This window comes from Pseudophryne corroboree, chromosome 2, assembly GCF_028390025.1.
Source record: "Pseudophryne corroboree isolate aPseCor3 chromosome 2, aPseCor3.hap2, whole genome shotgun sequence".
NCBI classification, from domain to species: Eukaryota; Metazoa; Chordata; class Amphibia; order Anura; family Myobatrachidae; genus Pseudophryne; species Pseudophryne corroboree.
The window spans coordinates 191080902-191099319 of NC_086445.1; the positions used below are offsets into that span (position 1 = coordinate 191080902).

General features: G+C 49.4%; 2 long non-coding RNA genes across 2 annotated transcripts in view; one reads left to right on the forward strand and one right to left on the reverse strand.

Annotated features, from left to right (window-relative positions):
- LOC135050634 (uncharacterized) overlaps nucleotides 1–9528 on the reverse strand; it is a 109635-nt gene extending 100107 nt beyond the window's left edge. Inside the window, exon 1 of the long non-coding RNA XR_010241707.1 lies at nucleotides 9468–9528. This is a non-coding gene — a long non-coding RNA (uncharacterized LOC135050634). The remainder of the gene's footprint in view (nucleotides 1–9467) is intronic.
- LOC135050635 (uncharacterized) overlaps nucleotides 9341–18418 on the forward strand; it is a 54178-nt gene continuing 45100 nt past the window's right edge. Inside the window, exons 1-2 of the long non-coding RNA XR_010241709.1 lie at nucleotides 9341–9605; nucleotides 10145–10243. This is a non-coding gene — a long non-coding RNA (uncharacterized LOC135050635). The remainder of the gene's footprint in view (nucleotides 9606–10144; nucleotides 10244–18418) is intronic.

An 18418-nucleotide genomic window follows, 5' to 3' on the forward strand; every position in this document is an offset into this window, starting at 1 on the left:
ATTTATCACTGTCTGACCCACTGAATCAGGACTGTCTGCCCCTCTGAATCATAACTACGCAATACTCTGAATCCGGACCACCTGCCCCTCTGATCATGACTGGGTGCCTCTCTGAATCATCACTGTGTGACCCTCTGAATCAGGACTGCCTGTCCCTCTGAATCATCACTGCGTGCCCCTCTGATAATCACTGCGTGACCCTCTGAATCAGGACTGCCTGTCCCTCTGAATCATCACTGCGTGCCCCTCTGATCATCACTGCGTGCCTCTCTGAATCATCACTGTGTAACCCTCTGATCATCACTGCGTGCCCCTCTGATAATCACTGCGTGCCCCTCTGATAATCACTGCGTGCCCCTCTGATAATCACTGCGTGCCCCTCTGATAATATCTGCGTGCCCCTCTGATAATATCTGCGTGCCCCTCTGATAATCACTGCGTGCCCCTCTGATAATATCTGCGTGCCCCTCTGATAATCACTGCGTGACCCTCTGAATCATCACTGCGTGCCCCTCTGAATCATCACTGCGTGCCTCTCTGAATCATCACTGTGTGACCCTCTGAATAAGGACTGTCTACCGCTCTGAATCATCACTGCGTGCCCCTCTGAATCATCACTGCGTGCCTCTCTGAATCATCACTGTGTGACCTTCTGAATAAGGACTGTCTACCGCTCTGAATCATCACTGCGTGTCCCTCTGAATCATCACTGCGTGCTTCTCTAAACCACACCCTATGCTGGTTCGTTGACAAAAATCTTAACCATATTCTGTTTTGAAAATGTGACCAATAAAATGTGGGGATGTAGAGATAAAGCACAATATATCATTAATGTAAAACAATGATTCAATAACACAACTTTTATTATACAATGTAAAATATCCTTATGACAAGCTGAAATATTAGCAATGTGTTAAATAAATTTAGACACCTTTTTTACGTCACTGAAACCATGTACTATTCTAAGTAGCTTGAAGGATGAAAAAATATAATTTCAAGTGATGATTTAGCATGGTCCTAAAATGAAAAAAATTACAAATAAAACCTATAGAGAAAAACAATAGGTTGTGTTACCGGGTGGTCTTCAGTTTGCCAGCTGTCGGGATCCCTGCGTACAGTATACCGGCGCCGGAATCCCGGCGCACAGTATACCGGCACCGGAATCCCGACACCCGGCATACCGACACCTTTTCTCCCTCTTGCGGGTCCACGACCCCCCTGGAGGGAGAATAAATAGCGTGGCGCGCCCCTGGCGAGCGCAGCGAGCACGCAAGGGGATCATTTGAGCTCGCCGAGCTGTCGGGTATACCGGTGCCGGTATGCTGGCCGCCGGCATACCCTACTACACCCGTGTTACCATGTGTCCTCAAAAGTCATAAATTCATCACCACACTATTTATTTAGGTCCCAAATAAGGAACAAAATTCTTATGCTGGCCATACACTAGGACGATATCATGTACATGATTTGGATGCCTTGTATAATGCATCTTGTGCATATCGTGCATTATTTGGGTACCATTACGATGCAATGCATGGTCCAGCGGGTCAAACATCGCATCCTCTGTCCATACGTGCAGCCCATATTATCCGTCATAATCGTATGCAAATCGTACCATGTTTTAATTAGTGATGTGCACCGGAAATTTTTCGGGTTTTGTGTTTTGGTTTTGAATTCGGTTCCGCGGCCGTGTATTGGATTCGGACGCGTTTTGGCAAAACCTCCCTGAAATTTTTTGGTCGATTCAAGTGTTTTTTTTTACAAAAAACCCTCAAAAACAGCTTAAATCATAGAATTTGGGGGTCATTTTGATCCCATAGGATTATTAACCTCAATAACCATAATTTCCACTCATTTTCAGTCTATTCTGAACACCTCACACCTCACAATATTATTTTTAGTCCTAAAATTTGCACCGAGGTAGCTGGATGACGAAGCTAAGCGACCCAAGTGGCCGACACAAACACCTGGCCCATCTAGGAGTGGCACTGCAGTGTCAGACAGGATAGCACTTCAAAAAAATAGTCCCCAAACAGCACATGATGCAAAGAAAAAAAGAGGCGCAATGAGGTAGCTGTGTGACTAAGCTAAGCAACACAAGTGGCCGACACAAACACCTGGCCCATCTAGGAGTGGCACTGCAGTGTCAGACAGGATGGCACTTCAAAAATATAGTCCCCAAACAGCACATGATACAAAGAAAAAAAGAGGCGCAATGAGGTAGCTGTGTGACTTAGCTAAGCGACAGAAGTGGCCGACACAAACACCTGGCCCATCTAGGAGTGGCACTGCAGTGTCAGACAGGATGGCACTTCAAAAAAATAGTACCCAAACAGCACATGATGCAAAGAAAAAAAGAGGCGCAATGAGGTAGCTGTGTGACTAAGCTAAGCGACACAAGTGACCGACACAAACACCTGGCCCATCTAGGAGTGGCACTGCAGTATCATACAGGTTGGCACTTCAAAAAAATAGTCCCCAAACAGCACATGATGCAAAGAATAAAAGAGGCGCAATGAGGTAGCTGTGTGACTAAGCTAAGCGACCCAAGTGGCCGACACAAACACCTGGCCCTTCTAGGAGTGGCACTGCAGTGTCAGACAGGATGGCAGATTTAAAAAATAGTCCCCAAACAGCACATGATGCAAAGAAAAAAAGAGGTGCACCAAGGTCGCTGGATGGCTAAGCTAAGCAACACAAGTGGCCGACACAAACACCTGGCCCACCTAGGAGTGGCACTGCAGTGTCAGACAGGATGGCACTTCCAAAAATAGTCCCCAAACAGCACATGATGCAAAGAAAAATGAAAGAAAAAAGAGGTGCAAGATGGAATTGTCCATGGGCCCTCCCACCCACCCTTATGTTGTATAAACAGGACATGCACACTTTAACAAACCCATCATTTCAGCGACAGGGTCTGCCACACGACTGTGACTGAAATTACTGAGCCGATTGCTGACAAGGTGAGCGGCTGCACTAAACACTCTTTCGGAGTACACACTGGAGAGGGGGCAACTTTGGTAAAATAAAGCCAGTTTGTGCAAGGGCCTCCAAATTGCCTCTTTTTCCTGCCAGTATACGTACAGACTGTCTGACGTGCCTACTTGGATGCGGTCACTCATATAATCCTCCACCATTCTTGCAATGGTGAGAGAATCATATGCAGTGACAGTAGACGACATGTCAGTAATCGTTGGCAGGTCCTTCAGTCCGGACCAGATGTCAGCACTCGCTACAGACTGCCCTGCATCACCGCCAGCGGGTGGGCTCGGAATTCTTAGCCTTTTCCTCGCACCCCCAGTTGCGAGAGAATGTGAAGGAGGAGCTGTTGACGGGTCACGTTCCGCTTGACTTGACAATTTTCTCACCAGCAGGTCTTTGAACCTCTGCAGACTTGTGTCTGCCGGAAAGAGAGATACAACGTAGGTTTTAAATCTAGGATCGAGCACGGTGGCCAAAATGTAGTGCTCTGATTTCAACAGATTGACCACCCGTGAATCCTGGTTAAGCGAATTAAGGGATCCATCCACAAGTCCCACATGCCTAGCGGAATCGCTCTGTTTTAGCTCCTCCTTCAATGTCTCCAGCTTCTTCTGCAAAAGCCTGATGAGGGGAATGACCTGACTCAGGCTGGCAGTGTCTGAACTGACTTCACATGTGGCAAGTTCAAAGGGTTGCAGAACCTTGCACAACGTTGAAATCATTCTCCACTGCGCTTGAGTCAGGTGCATTCCCCCTCCTTTGCCTATATCGTAGGCAGATGTATAGGCTTGAATGGCCTTTTGCTGCTCCTCCATCCTCTGAAGCATATAGAGGGTTGAATTCCACCTCGTTACCACCTCTTGCTTCAGATGATGGCAGGGCAGGTTCAGGACTGTTTGCTGGTGCTCCAGTCTTCGGCACGCGGTGGCTGAATGCCGAAAGTGGCCCGCAATTCTTCGGGCCACCGACAGCTTCTCTTGCACGCCCCTGTTGTTTTTTAAATAATTCTGCACCACCAAATTCAATGTATGTGCAAAACATGGGACGTGCTGGAATTTGCCCACATGTAATGCACGCACAATATTGGTGGCGTTGTCCGATGTCACAAATCCCCAGGAGAGTCCAATTGGGGTAAGCCATTTTGCGATGATGTTCCTCAGTTTCCGTAAGAGGTTGTCAGCTGTGTGCCTCTTCTGAAAAGCGGTGATACAAAGCGTAGCCTGCCTAGGAACGAGTTGGCGTTTGTGAGATGCTGCTACTGGTGCCGCCGCTGCTGTTCTTGCTGCGGGAGGCAATACATCTACCCAGTGGGCTGTCACAGTCATATAGTCCTGAGTCTGCCCTGCTCAACTTGTCCACATGTCCGTGGTTAAGTGGACATTGGGTACAACTGCATTTTTTAGGACACTGGTGACTCTTTTTCTGGCGTCTGTGTACATTTTCGGTATCGCCTGCCTAGAGAAATGGAACCTAGATGGTATTTGGTACCGGGGACAGTACCTCAATCAAGTCTCTAGTTCCCTGTGAATTAACGGTGGATACCGGAAACACGTTTCTCACCACCAGCAGCAGTAGGCGTTACACTCAAGGATGCATCGGAGGTATCCCAGGCAGGAGAGGACACGTCAGACTTGACAGTGACATGGCCTGCAGGACTATTGGCTTTCCTGTCTAAGGAGGAAATTGACACTGAGGGAGTTGGTGGTGTGGTTTGCAGGAGCTTGGTTACAAGAGGAAGGGATTTAGTGGTCAGTGGACTGCTTCCGCTGTCATCCAAAGTTTTTGAACTTGTCACGGACTTCTGATGAATGCAGTCCAGGTGACGTATAAGGGAGGATGTTCCGAGGTGGTTAACGTCCTTACCCCTATTTATTACAGCTTGACAAAGGCAACACACGGCTTGACACCAGTTGTCCGAATTTCTGTTGAAATAATTCCACACCGAAGAGGTGATTTTTTTTTGTATTTTGACCAGGCATGTCAATGGCCATATTCGTCCCACGGACAACAGGTGTCTCCCCGGGTGCCTGACTTAAACAAACCACCTCACCATCAGAATCCTCCTTGTCAATTTCCTCCCCAGCGCCAGCAACACCCATATCCTCATCCTGGTGTACTTCAACAGTGACATCTTCAATTTGACTATCAGGAACTGGACGGCGGGTGCTCCTTCCAGCACTTGCAGGGGGCGTGCAAATGGTGGAAGGCGCAACCTCTTCCCGTCCAGTGTTGGGAAGGTCAGGCATCGCAACCGACACAATTGGACTCTCCTTGGGGATTTGTGATTTAGAAGAACGCACAGTTCTTTGCTGTGCTTTTGCCATCTTAACTCTTTTAAGTTTTCTAGCAGTAGGATGAGTGCTTCCATCCTCATGTGAAGCTGAACCACTTGCCATGAACATAGGCCAGGCCCTCAGCCGTTCCTTGCCACTCCATGTCGTAAATGGCACATTGGCAAGTTTACGCTTCTCCTCAGATGATTTTGATTTAGATTTTTGGGTCATTTTACTGAGCTTTATTTTTTTGGATTTTACATGCTCTCTACTATGACATTGGGCATCGGCCTTGGCAGACGACGTTGATGGCATTTCATCGTCTCGGCCATGACTAGTGGCAGCAGCTTCAGCACGAGGTGGAAGTGGATCTTGATCTTTCCCTATTTTACCCTCCACATTTTTGTTCTCCATTTTTTAATGTGTGGCATTATATGCCAGTAATATATCAATAGCAATGGCCTACTACTATATATACTGCGCACAACTGAAATGCACCACAGGTATGGATGGATAGTATACTTGACGACACAGAGGTAGGTAGAGCAGTGGCCTACTGTACCGTACTGCTATATATTATATATACTGGTGGTCAGCAAACTGTGCAAAACTGAAATGCACCACAGGTATGGATGGATAGTATACTTGACGACACAGAGGTAGGTAGAGCAGTGGCCTACTGTACCGTACTGCTATATATTATATATACTGGTGGTCAGCAAACTGTGCAAAACTGAAATGCACCACAGGTATGGATGATAGTATACTTGACGACACAGAGTTAGGTAGAGCAGTGGCCTACTGTACCGTACTGCAATATATTATATACTGGTGGTCAGCAAACTGTGCAAAACTGAAATGCACCACAGGTATGGATGGATAGTATACTTGACGACACAGAGGTAGGTAGAACAGTGGCCTACTGTACCGTACTGCTATATATTATATATACTGGTGGTCAGCAAACTGTGCAAAACTGAAATGCACAAAGGTATGGATGGATAGTATACTTGACGACACAGAGGTAGGTAGAGCAGTGGCCTACTGTACCGTACTGCTATATATTATATTTACTGGTGGTCAGCAAACTGTGAAAAACTGAAATGCACCACAGGTATGGATGGATAGTATACTTGACGACACAGAGGTAGGTAGAGCAGTGGCCTACTGTACCGTACTGCTATATATTATATATAGTGGTGGTCAGCAAACTGTGCAAAACTGAAATGCACCACAGGTATGGATGGATAGTATACTTGACGACACAGAGGTAGGTAGAGCAGTGGCCTTCTGTACCGTACTGCTATATATTATATATACTGGTGGTCAGCAAACTGTGCAAAACTGAAATGCACCACAGGTATGGATGGATAGTATACTTGACGACACAGAGGTAGGTAGAGCAGTGGACTACTGTACCGTACTGCTATATATATAGTTATACTGGTGGTCAGCAAAATTCTGCACTGTCCTCCTACTATATACTACAATGCAGCACAGATATGGAGCGTTTTTCAGGCAGAGAACGTATAATACTGATGGTCACTGGTCAGCAAAACTCTGCACTGTCCTCCTACTATATAATACTGCTGGTCCCCAGTCCCCACAATAAAGCAATTAGCACACTGAGCACAGATATTTGCAGCACACTGAGCACAGATATGGAGCGTTTTTCAGGCAGAGAACGTAGATATTTGCACTTGTAGCACACTGAGCACAGATATTTGCAGCACACTGAGCACAGATATTTGCAGCCCACTGAACATAGAAACTGAGAGGACGCCAGCCACGTCCTCTCCCGATCATCTCCAATGCGTGAGTGAAAAATGGCGCGACGCGCGGCTCCTTATATAGAATACGAATCTCGCGAGAATCCGACCACGGGATGATGACGTTCGGGCGCGCTCGGGTTAACCGAGCAAGGCGGGAGGATCCGAGTTGCTCGGACCCGTGCAAAAAAAGGTGAAGTTCGGGCGGGTTCGGATCCCGAGGATCCGAACCCGCTCATCACTAGTTTTAATGCACATACGATGCATCGTTCGATCTGCATTTTGCGTGACAATTCCCTGTTTTTTGGGAGAGGCACACAATCGATCATGACCCGTCTTTAGCACATAGTGTGTCATAAAACACCAAATCGTGAGGCCGGTACTGTCGGGGTGGGGGTTTAGGTTCAAGGGAAATCATGACACGACTCACATCTAATGCTGGTTGTCCTGATGTATGTCCAGCATTAGGCTGAAGAACCCCTGCATGAGAACAGAGGCGTAGCGTGTAGCCATGGCACCTGGACCAAGCTCATGTGGCAGTGCCCCCCATATATACTCAAACACATATCCATCACCTTCCTCAGCCTCTAGACCCTCATCTTCCTCAGCCACAGCTCCATCTTCTGCCCCCATCACCTTCCTCAGACCCCAGCTCCATCACCTTCCCTGCAGCAGCAACCTGAGTTATGCCAAGTTAGAGCCTCTTACACACATAACACCTCAGCCCCTTATACACATTGCGGCAGGTAGCCGCATATACACATTGCGTCAGGTAGCCCCATATACCCACTGCGCCAGGTAGCCCCATATATACATTGTGCTAGGTAGCCCCATATACACATTGCGCCAGGTAGCCCATTATACACATTGTGCTAGGTAGCCCCATATACACACTGCGCCAGGTAGCCCATTATAAACACTGTGCTAGGTAGCCCCATATACACACTGCGCCAGGTAGCCTATTATACACATTGTGCTAGGTAGCCCCATATACACACTGCGCCAGGGAGCCCATGATACACATTGTCCTAGGTAGCCCCATATATACACTGCGCCAGGTAGCCCATTATACACACTGCGCCAGGTAGCCCCATAAACACACTGCGCCAGGTAGACCCATAAACACACTGCGCCAGGTAGCCAGGACTGGAGAGAGTGAGAGTGTGAGTGTGTGTCTCACCCTCCCTGCAGCCTCGGGACCCGCCACTCTCCTCACGCTTCCTGCAGCTTCGGGACCCGCCGGCGCCCTCTGACAGTTTTGGCGCCTGGAGCTCACTCTCCACCGGAACCGCCCTCCGTTCGCCCCTGCATGAGAATGGGGCATGATCACACATCACGGGGTGTAGTGTGGTATGGAAGATCTACAGTTATTAGATAGGCAGTCAATAGGTCGACAGGGTCAGAAGGTCAACAGGTTAAAAGGCAGACAGTACAAAAGGTCGACAGGTAAAAAACGAGTTTTATAGTAAGAACTTACCTTTGTTAAAACTCTTTCTGCGAGGTACACTGGGCTCCACAAGTCTGGACAATGGGGTGTAGAGTAGGATCTTGATCCGAGGCACCAACAGACTCAAAGCTTTGACTGTTCCCAGAATGCACAGCACCGCCTCCTATATCACCCCGCCTCCCAGCACAGGAGCTCAGTTTTAGTTAACCAGCCCAATGCAGTAGCAGGAAAAGAGACGACAACGGTTAGTAGCCACATACACCACACTCTCACGACAAGAGAAGTGTCAGCGGCAAATGCCATATCAACCCAAAGAAGCTAAGTGCGTCAGGGTGGGCGCCTTGTGTAGCCCAGTGTACCTCGCAGAAAGAGTTTTAACAAAGGTAAGTTCTTACCATAAAACTCGTTTTCTGCTGCGAGGTACACTGGGCTCCACAAGTCTGGACAATGGGGATGTCCTAAAGCAGTTCCTTATGGGAGGGGACGCACTGTAGCGGGCACAAGAACCCGGCGTCCAAAGGAAGCTTCTTGGGAAGCGGCAGTATCGAAGGCATAGAACCTTAAGAACCGCCTTGCACAATTGATCAAGGGTCGCACCACGGTGGGCCGCCCAAGAAGGTCCAACAGACCGAGTAGAATGGGCCGTAATGTGAGCAGGAGCTGACAGACCAGCCTTCACATAAGCATGTGCAATCACCATTCTAATCCATCTGGCCAGGGTCTGCTTGTGAGCAGGCCAGCCACGTTTGTGAAATCCAAACAAAACAAACAGAGAATCAGATTTTAGAATAGAAGCAGTTCTCTTCACATAGATACGGCGAGCCCGTACCCATGGCCGGATTAACAATGGGGCGGATGGAGCTGCAGCTCCAGGCCCCCCATTGCAAATAGGCCCACAGGAGTGACAGCAGTGACAGGAATAATCTCTTTCCTGTCACAGACTGCCAGCGCCCATGCTCTCTCCCGTGCATCTCCTCCTCTGGCTCCAGCACTCACCTGAGATCCGTGCAGGCAGTGTGGTAGCCGCCCCTCCCCTCCAGTCTCTCCTTCACTCAGGGCCCTGAGCCTGTCACTTACAGGCCCAAGCTCCGCCCCCAGACTGTACAGGGAGCTGCTGCTGATGCAGGAAGCCTGGTAAGTTTAATGGCTTCTTGTTTAATGGAATCAACAGTGTGTGTGTACAGCATGTGTGGTGTGTGTGTCTACTCCATGTGCGTGTACTGTGTGTGTGTATACTGTGTGTGTACTGTACATTGTGTATACTGTACGTGTGTACTGTATACAGTATGTGTGTGTACTGTATGTGTGCTGAATGTATGTATACTATATGTGTGTGTGTGTAGTGTGTACTGTGTGTATATATATATCTATCTATATATATATGTGTGTGTGTGTGTGTGTACTTTGTGGGGGTGTACTGTGTGTGTATACTGTGTGTGTATAGTGTGTACTGTGTGTCTGTATATGTGGGGGGGGGTGTACTTTATGTGTGTGTAGTTTGCACTTGTGAGTGTACTGTATGTGGTGGTGTGTGTGAGTGTGTGTGTGTATATATATATATATATATATATATATATATAAACACACACACACACACACACACACACACACACACACAAACACTGTTCCCCCGTTGCCCTGACGCTGTTCCCCCCTATGTACCCTGTCGCTAGGCAACGGACGGCGCGGAGGTGATCATGTCATAGCCGGCGGACGGAGACGTGGCGCTCGACTCACCGTGTGCTGGTGGCAGTAATTCCTACTTACTTAAGGTAAGCTTCTCACTATAATCTTGTTGTATGTCACCTTGAAGAAGGGGCGTGTAAACCCTGAAACGTCACTGGTGCATTTTTTACAAATTATTTAAATACAGTTTTGACTTTTTTCATTAAGCCTCTGGAGTGCCGCTGTTTGTTTACCCTAGCAACGGGGGAACAGTGTTTGTGTATACCATTCATACTGAGGGCACCGGAGCAGATATATATATTAGTCCATGTGAATGAACTAGCACTCTTTGCTGGAATCCTTATATGCAGGGTGCCATCACTGAGCAGTTAATGTGTAATGTGTCGAATAAACTGCGGCACTCCAAGTAGATGTAGAAAATCTTTAGTGGAAAAGTATCATTACATCAGAGTCATGTGGCTTACGTTTCGGTGCCACTCAAGCAACTTTCTCAAAGCAGACAAAAGATGTCTGCTCTGGAGTGGGGCTGTCACTTCCCTCCTCACGATGTATAAGAACCAGGCGGCACTCAGAGGACTTGGTGAAAAAAATAGTGCTTTAGTGTGGCAAAAATGCAAGTAGGGCATAGCTTGCCAACGTTTCAGTGCCGCACAGGGCGCTTTTTTCAGGGCTCTATGCTGTAGAACAAACAGCATAGAGCCTTGAAAAAAGCACCCTGCATGGATCCCACATGCTCCCGTCCAGCGTGGAGTGTTGTCATGACAACACGCGCACTGGGGGGAGGGACGTCATTGGCCGGGAACTCAGGGAGCGGCCCTGGAAGTCTCCTGGAGCGGATGCCGCAGGGAGGATGCCTTTTCACTGGCGGACTTCTCACCTTTATAGGTAGGCACCTTTTTCTTAATTTTGTTCACATCACGCCCATTTACGCAGACCACTCCCCCACACCACTGGTCATTCCCCCACACAGGGCCGTAAATACGTGTGTGCAAAGTGGGCTTGGCACACAGCGCAGTTGCCCTGAGGGCGCACGGCCAGCGGCATGTAATGAGTCAAATTGACTGTGTACTGCCGCCTCTGCTGTGTGCGCCGGGCAGCGGACAAGGAGGAGGAGGGAGGGGGAGCAGGGAGCCGCAGCAGCGCTATTTCATTGGTAGTAAGCGCCGCTGCAGCATCCCCCTCTCCTTCTATATTGGCTGCCCGGCGCTGCTGTGGATGCTGGGATGCGGTTCCTTTATCCCAGCATCCACAGCAGCGCCAGGCAGCCAATACGGAAGAAGAGGGGGATGCTGCAGCGGCGCTTACTACCAATGACATAGCGCTGCTGCGGCTCCCTGCTCCCCCCTCCCTCCTCCTCCTTCTCACCTGCCTGCACCGAGGGAGCTGCCAGCACGAGGAGCCTGTCAGTGGGGAGAAGGTAAGTATCTCTCTCTCTCTCTCTCTCTCTCTCAGGGGGACACCGTCTGCCGCAATGTGTAAAAAGGGGACTGCCTGCCGCAATGTGTAAAAAGGGGGCCTGGCTGCCGCAATGTGTAAAGAGGGGGCCTGGCTGCCGCAATGTGTAAAGAGGGGGCCTGGCTGCCGCAATGTGTAAAGAGGGGTCCTGGCTGCCGCAATGTGTAAAAAGGGGTCCTGGCTGCCGCATTGTGTAAAAAGGGGGCCTGGCTGCCGCAATGTGTAAAAAGGGGGACTGGCGGCCGCAATGTGTAAAAAGGGGGACTGGCGGCCGCAATGTGTAAAAAGGAGGACCGGCTGCCGCAATGTGTAAAAAGGAGGACCGGCTGCCGCAATGTGTAAAAAGGGGGACTGGCTGCCGCAATGTGTAAAAAGGGGGACTGGCTGCCGCAATGTGTAAAAAGGGGGACTGGCTGACGCAATGTGTAAAAAGGGGGCCTGGCTGCCGCAATGTGTAAAAAGGGGGACTGGCTGCTGTAATGTGTAAAAAGGGGGACGCTGTCTGCTGTAATGTATAAAAGGGGCTCTACCTGGTGTAGTGGCGCTACTGTGCAGCGTAGTATGAATTGCTATTATTTTGTGACCACGCCCCTTCCCCGTGAAGCCACGCCCCTATAAATTTGAAGCGCGCCTACGGCGCACACTGCCCCTATCTTACATGGAGGGGGGGGCGCCACTGTCGTTTCTTGCACACAGCGCTAAAATGCCTAGTTACGGCACTGCCCCCACATCATTAGTCACACCCCCAGCAGCAGCGCATAATAGGCCCTTTTGAAATTTCAGCTCCAGGCCCATTTGGACCTTAATCTGGCACTGCCCGTACCACATCCAAAGACCGCTCTTTGGGAGACAAATCAGGATAGACAAAGGCTGGAACCACAATCTCCTGATTAAGGTGGAACGAAGAAACCACCTTAGGTAACTGCAAGACAAGGCACCCACATCCGACACTCTTCTAGCAGAGGCAATAGCCAGCAAGAACACCACCTCAAGGGAAAGCCACTTAAGATCAGCTGAACCAAGAGGTTCAAATGGAGGCTCCTGCAACGCCTCCAAAACCACAGACAAGTCCCAAGGAGCCACAGGCGGGACATAGGGAGGTTGGATACGCAACACACCCTGAGTGAAAGTATGAACATCAGGTAAAGTCGCAATTTTTCTCTGAAACCACACCGACAAGGCAGAAATATGAACCTTGAGGGAGGCCAGACGCAGGCCTAAATCTAGGACCTGCTGCAGAAAAGCCAAAAGTTTGGCTGTACTAAACTTGGAAGCGTCATAATTGTTAGATGCGCACCAAACAAAGTATGAATGCCAGACCCTATGGTAAATCCGAGCAGAAGCCGGTTTCCGGGCCCGCAACATAGTTTTAATGACCTCTTCAGAAAAACCCTTAGCCCTCAAGACGGAAGCTTCAAGAGCCACGCTGTCAAAGATAGCTGGGCTAGGTCCTGGTAGACACAAGGGCCCTGAACGAGGAGGTCTGGGCGTTGTGGAAGTAGAAGTGGACGCTCTGACGATAGGCCTTGCAGGTCTGAGAACCAGTGCCGTCTGGGCCACGCCGGAGCTATGAGAAGCAGATTTCCTTTTTCTTGCTTGAACTTCCGAATTACCCTGGGCAGGAGTGACATCGGAGGGAACACGTACGGCAGCCGAAACCTCCACGGCACCGCCAGCAAATCCACGAATGCTGCTTGAGGATCCCTTGTCCTTGCTCCGAAGACCAGAACCTTGTGATTGTGTCGAGACGCCATCAGATCCACATCTGGAAGACCCCTCCTTTCCACGAGGAGTTGAAACACTTCTGGATGGAGGCCCCACTCGCCGGCATGCACTTCCTGACGACTGAGAAAGTCCGCTTCCCAATTCAGGACTCCCGGAATGAATATTGCCGATATTGCCGGTAGATGGCGTTCTGCCCACTGTAGAATCCGTGAGGCTTCCTTCATTGCCAAACGGCATTGAGTGCCGCCTTGATGATTTATGTAAGCCACTGTGGTGGCGTTGTCCGACTGTACTTGAACAGGACGGTTCTGAATTAAATGCTGGGCCAGTTTCAACGCATTGAAGACCGCCCGCAATTCCAGAATGTTGATCGAGAGGAGAGATTCCTCCTTGGTCCACCGACCCTGTAAGGAGTGCTGCTCCAGCACCGCGCCCCAACCTCTTAGACTGGCATCTGTCGTCAACAGGACCCAGTTGGATATCCAGAAGGGACGGCCCCTGCACAATTGTTGGTCCTGGAGCCACCAGAGCAGCGACAGACGGACCTCCGGAGTCAATGAGATCATTTGAGACCTGATCCGTGAGGCAGGCCGTCCCACTTGGCTAGAATCAGCTTCTGGAGGGGGCGAGAATGGAACTGAGCTTACTCCACCATGTTGAATGTTGACACCATGAGGCCCAGCACCTGCATCGCCGAATGTATCGACACTTGCGGACGAGAAAGGAAGCAACGAATCCTGTCCTGAAGCTTCAGGACTTTCTCCTGAGACAAGAACAACCGCTGGTTGTGAGTGTCCAACAGCGCTCCCAGGTGCACCATGCTCTTAGCAGGGACCAGGAAGGATTTCTTCCAGTTGATGAGCCACCCGTGGGCTTGTAGAAACTGGACCGTCATATCCAGATGACACAGGGGAAGATCTGGGGAATTTGCCAGGATTAACAAGTCGTCCAGATACGGCAGTATCCTGACCCCTTGACGGCGGAGTACCACCGTCATCACCGCCATAACTTTGGTGAAGACTCGCGGAGCCGTTGTTAAACCAAAAGGTAACGCCCAAAACTGTTAATGGATGTTGCCAATAGCAAACCTCAGGTGTTGTTGATGTGACACTGCTATAGGAATATGCAGGTAAGCATCCTGTATGTCCAAGGAGACCATGTAGTCCCCAGGTTCCAAGGCCAGAACTATAGAGCGAAGGGTTTCCATACGGAACTTGGAAATCTTCACAAACCTGTTCAATGCCTTGAGGTTGAGAATGGGCCAGAAGGACCCATTCGGTTTCGGGACTAGAAACAGCGGAGAATAGTACCCCTGGCCCCTCTGAGCAAGAGGCACCTGTACTACGACTCCTGTATCCAGGAGGGTCTGTACCACCGAGTGTAGAGTTTTTGCCTTTGTCCGGTCCAAAGGGACATCTGTCTGGCAAAATCGATGAGGGGGTCGGTTTTTGAAGGCAATGGCGTAACCTCGAGTGACGACTTCCCGTACCCAGGCATCTGAATTGGCATTCAATCATTCCTGGGTATACCCTAGAAGCCGGCCCCCCACCCTGGGATCCCCCAGAGGGAGGCCTGCCCCGTCATGCGGCAGGCTTATCGGTCTTGGCAGCTGGCTGACGGGCAGCCCAGGCACTTTTGGGCTTCGGCTTACCAGGTTTGGAAGTGCGGGCCTGCTTATGGTACGCCTGACCTTTTGCTTTACCTGAAGGACGAAAGGGGTGAAAGGACGTACCTTTAGCCTTCGACACAGAAGGAGCGGTATTAGGTAGACAGGCAGTTTTGGCAGTAGCCAAGTCAGCCACTATCTTATTTAAGTCCTCCCCAAACAGAATATCTCCCTTGAAAGGGAGTACCTCAAGGGTTTTTCTAGAGTCCAGATCCACAGACCAGGATCTCAGCCACAATATCCGGCGAGACAGGACTGACGTAGTAGAGGCCTTGGCTGCCAGGATACCGGCATCAGAAGCCGCCTCTTTAATATATCGAGAAGCTGTGATAATATATGACAAGGATTGTCTAGCATGGTCAGAGGAGATTTCAGTTTCTAACTCCAAGGCCCATGCTTCAATAGTCTCAGCAGCCCATGAAGCTGCAATAGTAGGCCTTTGTGCAGCACCCGTGAGGCTGTAAATCGCTTTTAGACAACCCTCCACACGTTTATCCGTAGACTCTTTCAGAGACGTGACGGTAGTGACAGGTAGAGCTGAGGAAACCACCATCCTAGCCACATGTGAGTCCACTGGAGGAGGTGTTTCCCAATTCTTAGACAGCTCTGGCGCGAGGGGATAGCAAGCCAGCATCTTCTTTTGAGGCACAAACTTCATACCCGGGTTTTCCCAGGGTTCCTGACGTATATCCACAAGTGATCAGAGTGAGATAAAACCCGTTTTACCACCTTCTGACGCTTGAACCTATCTGGTTTCTTAGGAGGCACGGATGGCTCGGGATCATCCGTAATCTGCAGAATTAACTTAATAGCCTCCAAAAGGTCAGGAACATCCACATGTGAACTACCCTCCCCATCAGCCGTATCTGAGTCAGAACCTGTGGGGTCAGTATATGTGCCGTCTTCATCAGACGAGGTGTCAGTGACGGCAGTGGATTGTGAGGAGACGAGCGCTCGCTTAGAGGACCTCTTAGACTTAGGTGAGCGTTGGTCAGACTTTTTAGTAGTCAAGGACTGGTTCAACTTCTTTAATTGAGCAGATAAATCGTCCGCCCACGGCAGGTTAGCTGCAGGGCCCAAATACGGTTGTACCGGCATTGGGGGTCCCATAGGGGGTGTTAGTTTATGAACTAGCGTATGCAGAAGCGTGGATAAAGCGGCCCACGGAGGGTCAGTATGTGCTTCCGTTGTCACAGTCCCACTGGGGGGCAAGGAGCCCCCAGAACCAGAGCCCACAGCTGCTATATTCTACTCATATGTGCCTGTGGCTTCAGCAACACCAGCAGTGTGTTCCGCCCCAGAACCGTTACCCTCAGAAGCAGACATGATATAACTTGCAGTATGAGGTAACACAGTACAATTATCAGCAGCACAATATCCCAAACCCCTGCGCAGTGTAGTCAGCACTAGCAGAGATAAAGGAGAGATATGGTGACCAAATCACAGAGAAAAATACGTAATACAGTATATCTTTGTGAAAATCCTATATTAGATAACACCTGATGCACCAAGCCCCCTCAGGTTATAGAATATAGGGATAGCAAGTTGAGTGAAAGACACGAGATGGACAACACTCAGCTATCAAATTCACACACAGAAGGTCACAGTTTGTACAATGCAGAGGTTATTACAGACAATAATACTGCACTGGACTAGCTCACACAGCTATATAACAGTAGATATAACAGTACACAGTAAGAACTGGATGTATATCACAGGGTAATTGTACTATAAAACCCTGACTAAATGCACTCTTTCTTAACTATCACTGTCTAAAAAGGCAGGTAGAATACTTAAGTGTCATGTAAAGGCACAGCGCTGACAACCAGGCGGCTTTACATAGGAGGATTTGCCCAAGCAGTCCCAGGAACAGTGAGCTGAGGGATAATGGCGCCGCAGACACTGACTGGGAGTGAGGAAAAGACAGATATGCAGCTCCAGGGCGGGAACATTTGTGGGAAATGGCGCCCTGGGGCTGGGGGAGGAGCTTCAGGTCTAAGCCTTATCCCCTTTGCTGGCAAAACCACCGGGTACTGTGGGCGATATAAGAAGTGGTTTAGAGAGAAAACCCGACCTGCGCCCATGCCCTGGTGATCTAGTGGGATCGCCTGTACTGCCACAGTGTCCACCGCCAGCGCGCGCGGCACGCCTCCCACTGACCGCGCCGGATCGCGATAAAGACCGGGTCCCACAAGCGGGACCCACTTACCACCTCCCGAAGCGCGGCCACGCGATCCTGGAGTGCCCCAGCCGTGTGGGTCTAACATGAAGAAAACCGGAGCCTCCGCTGTAGGTACCCGGCAACCAGGGCTCGGGAGTGTACAGCGCCACTGGGGAGAGCTGGAGCTGCAGCAGTGAATGTCACAAAACATTTACCACCGCTGCTGCCCTTGAAGTCTTCACTTTTTACCTCATAAGAAGCTTTTCTGAGGCTGCTTGGAGCAGCCCCTCTGTAAAGTGCCTGCTTACTGCAGCACCAACAAAACTGAGCTCCTGTGCTGGGTGGCGGGGTGATATAGGAGGCGGTGCTGTGCATTCTGGGAACAGTCAAAGCTTTGAGTCTGTTGGTGCCTCGGATCAAGATCCTACTCTACACCCCATTGTCCAGACTTGTGGAGCCCAGTGTACCCCGCAGCAGAAAAGTTGACGTGGAAATGGTAGACACAGAAAGGTCAACACAAGTACTTCTGTTTCTTGGTGACATATTGTGTGTTTCATCACCACCCATTAGTAGTAAAGTAGACGCTCGGCATGCTTCGAGCAGGTTACTATTCCCAATTGTAATCCACGTGGATGGTAAACCAAGCAAAAGTTGAAAATAAATGGAAAAACTTATGTTGACCATGTGTGTGCCGACCATTGCCATGTCGACATTTGGTATCTGTCGACTATTTGACCTGTCGATCTTTTGACCATGTCGACCCTATGGCTTTGACCTATTGACTGCCTATCTAGACAATGTCTATCCATAGTCTGGAACCCATGGGGGTGAGCCTATCACAATGCAATGGACATCACTTCCTTAAAAACGCTCTATTAAGTCGATTTTTATTGATGTTAAATAAATGAAAATCAATCTAAATCAATGCTGTGTTTCAGGGCTAAACATACATTAACTGATATATTTTTTTTTAATAAACCATAAAAGATGGTTATATTGTTTCTGTGCAGGGTAAATACTGGCTGCTTTATTTTTACACTGCAATTTAGATTTCAGTTTGAACACGCCGCACCCAAATCTAAATCTCTCTGCACATGTTACATCTGCCCCACCTGCAGTGCACATGGTTTTGCCCATTAGCGTGCTTTTTTGCTTTGCTAACAAACCTGAATAAGGCCCAGAGCCCCCAAATTTGGACTATCCTGCCTAAATCAAGACCGTTCAGAAGTAAGGGTTATCAAGAGTTTATATTTA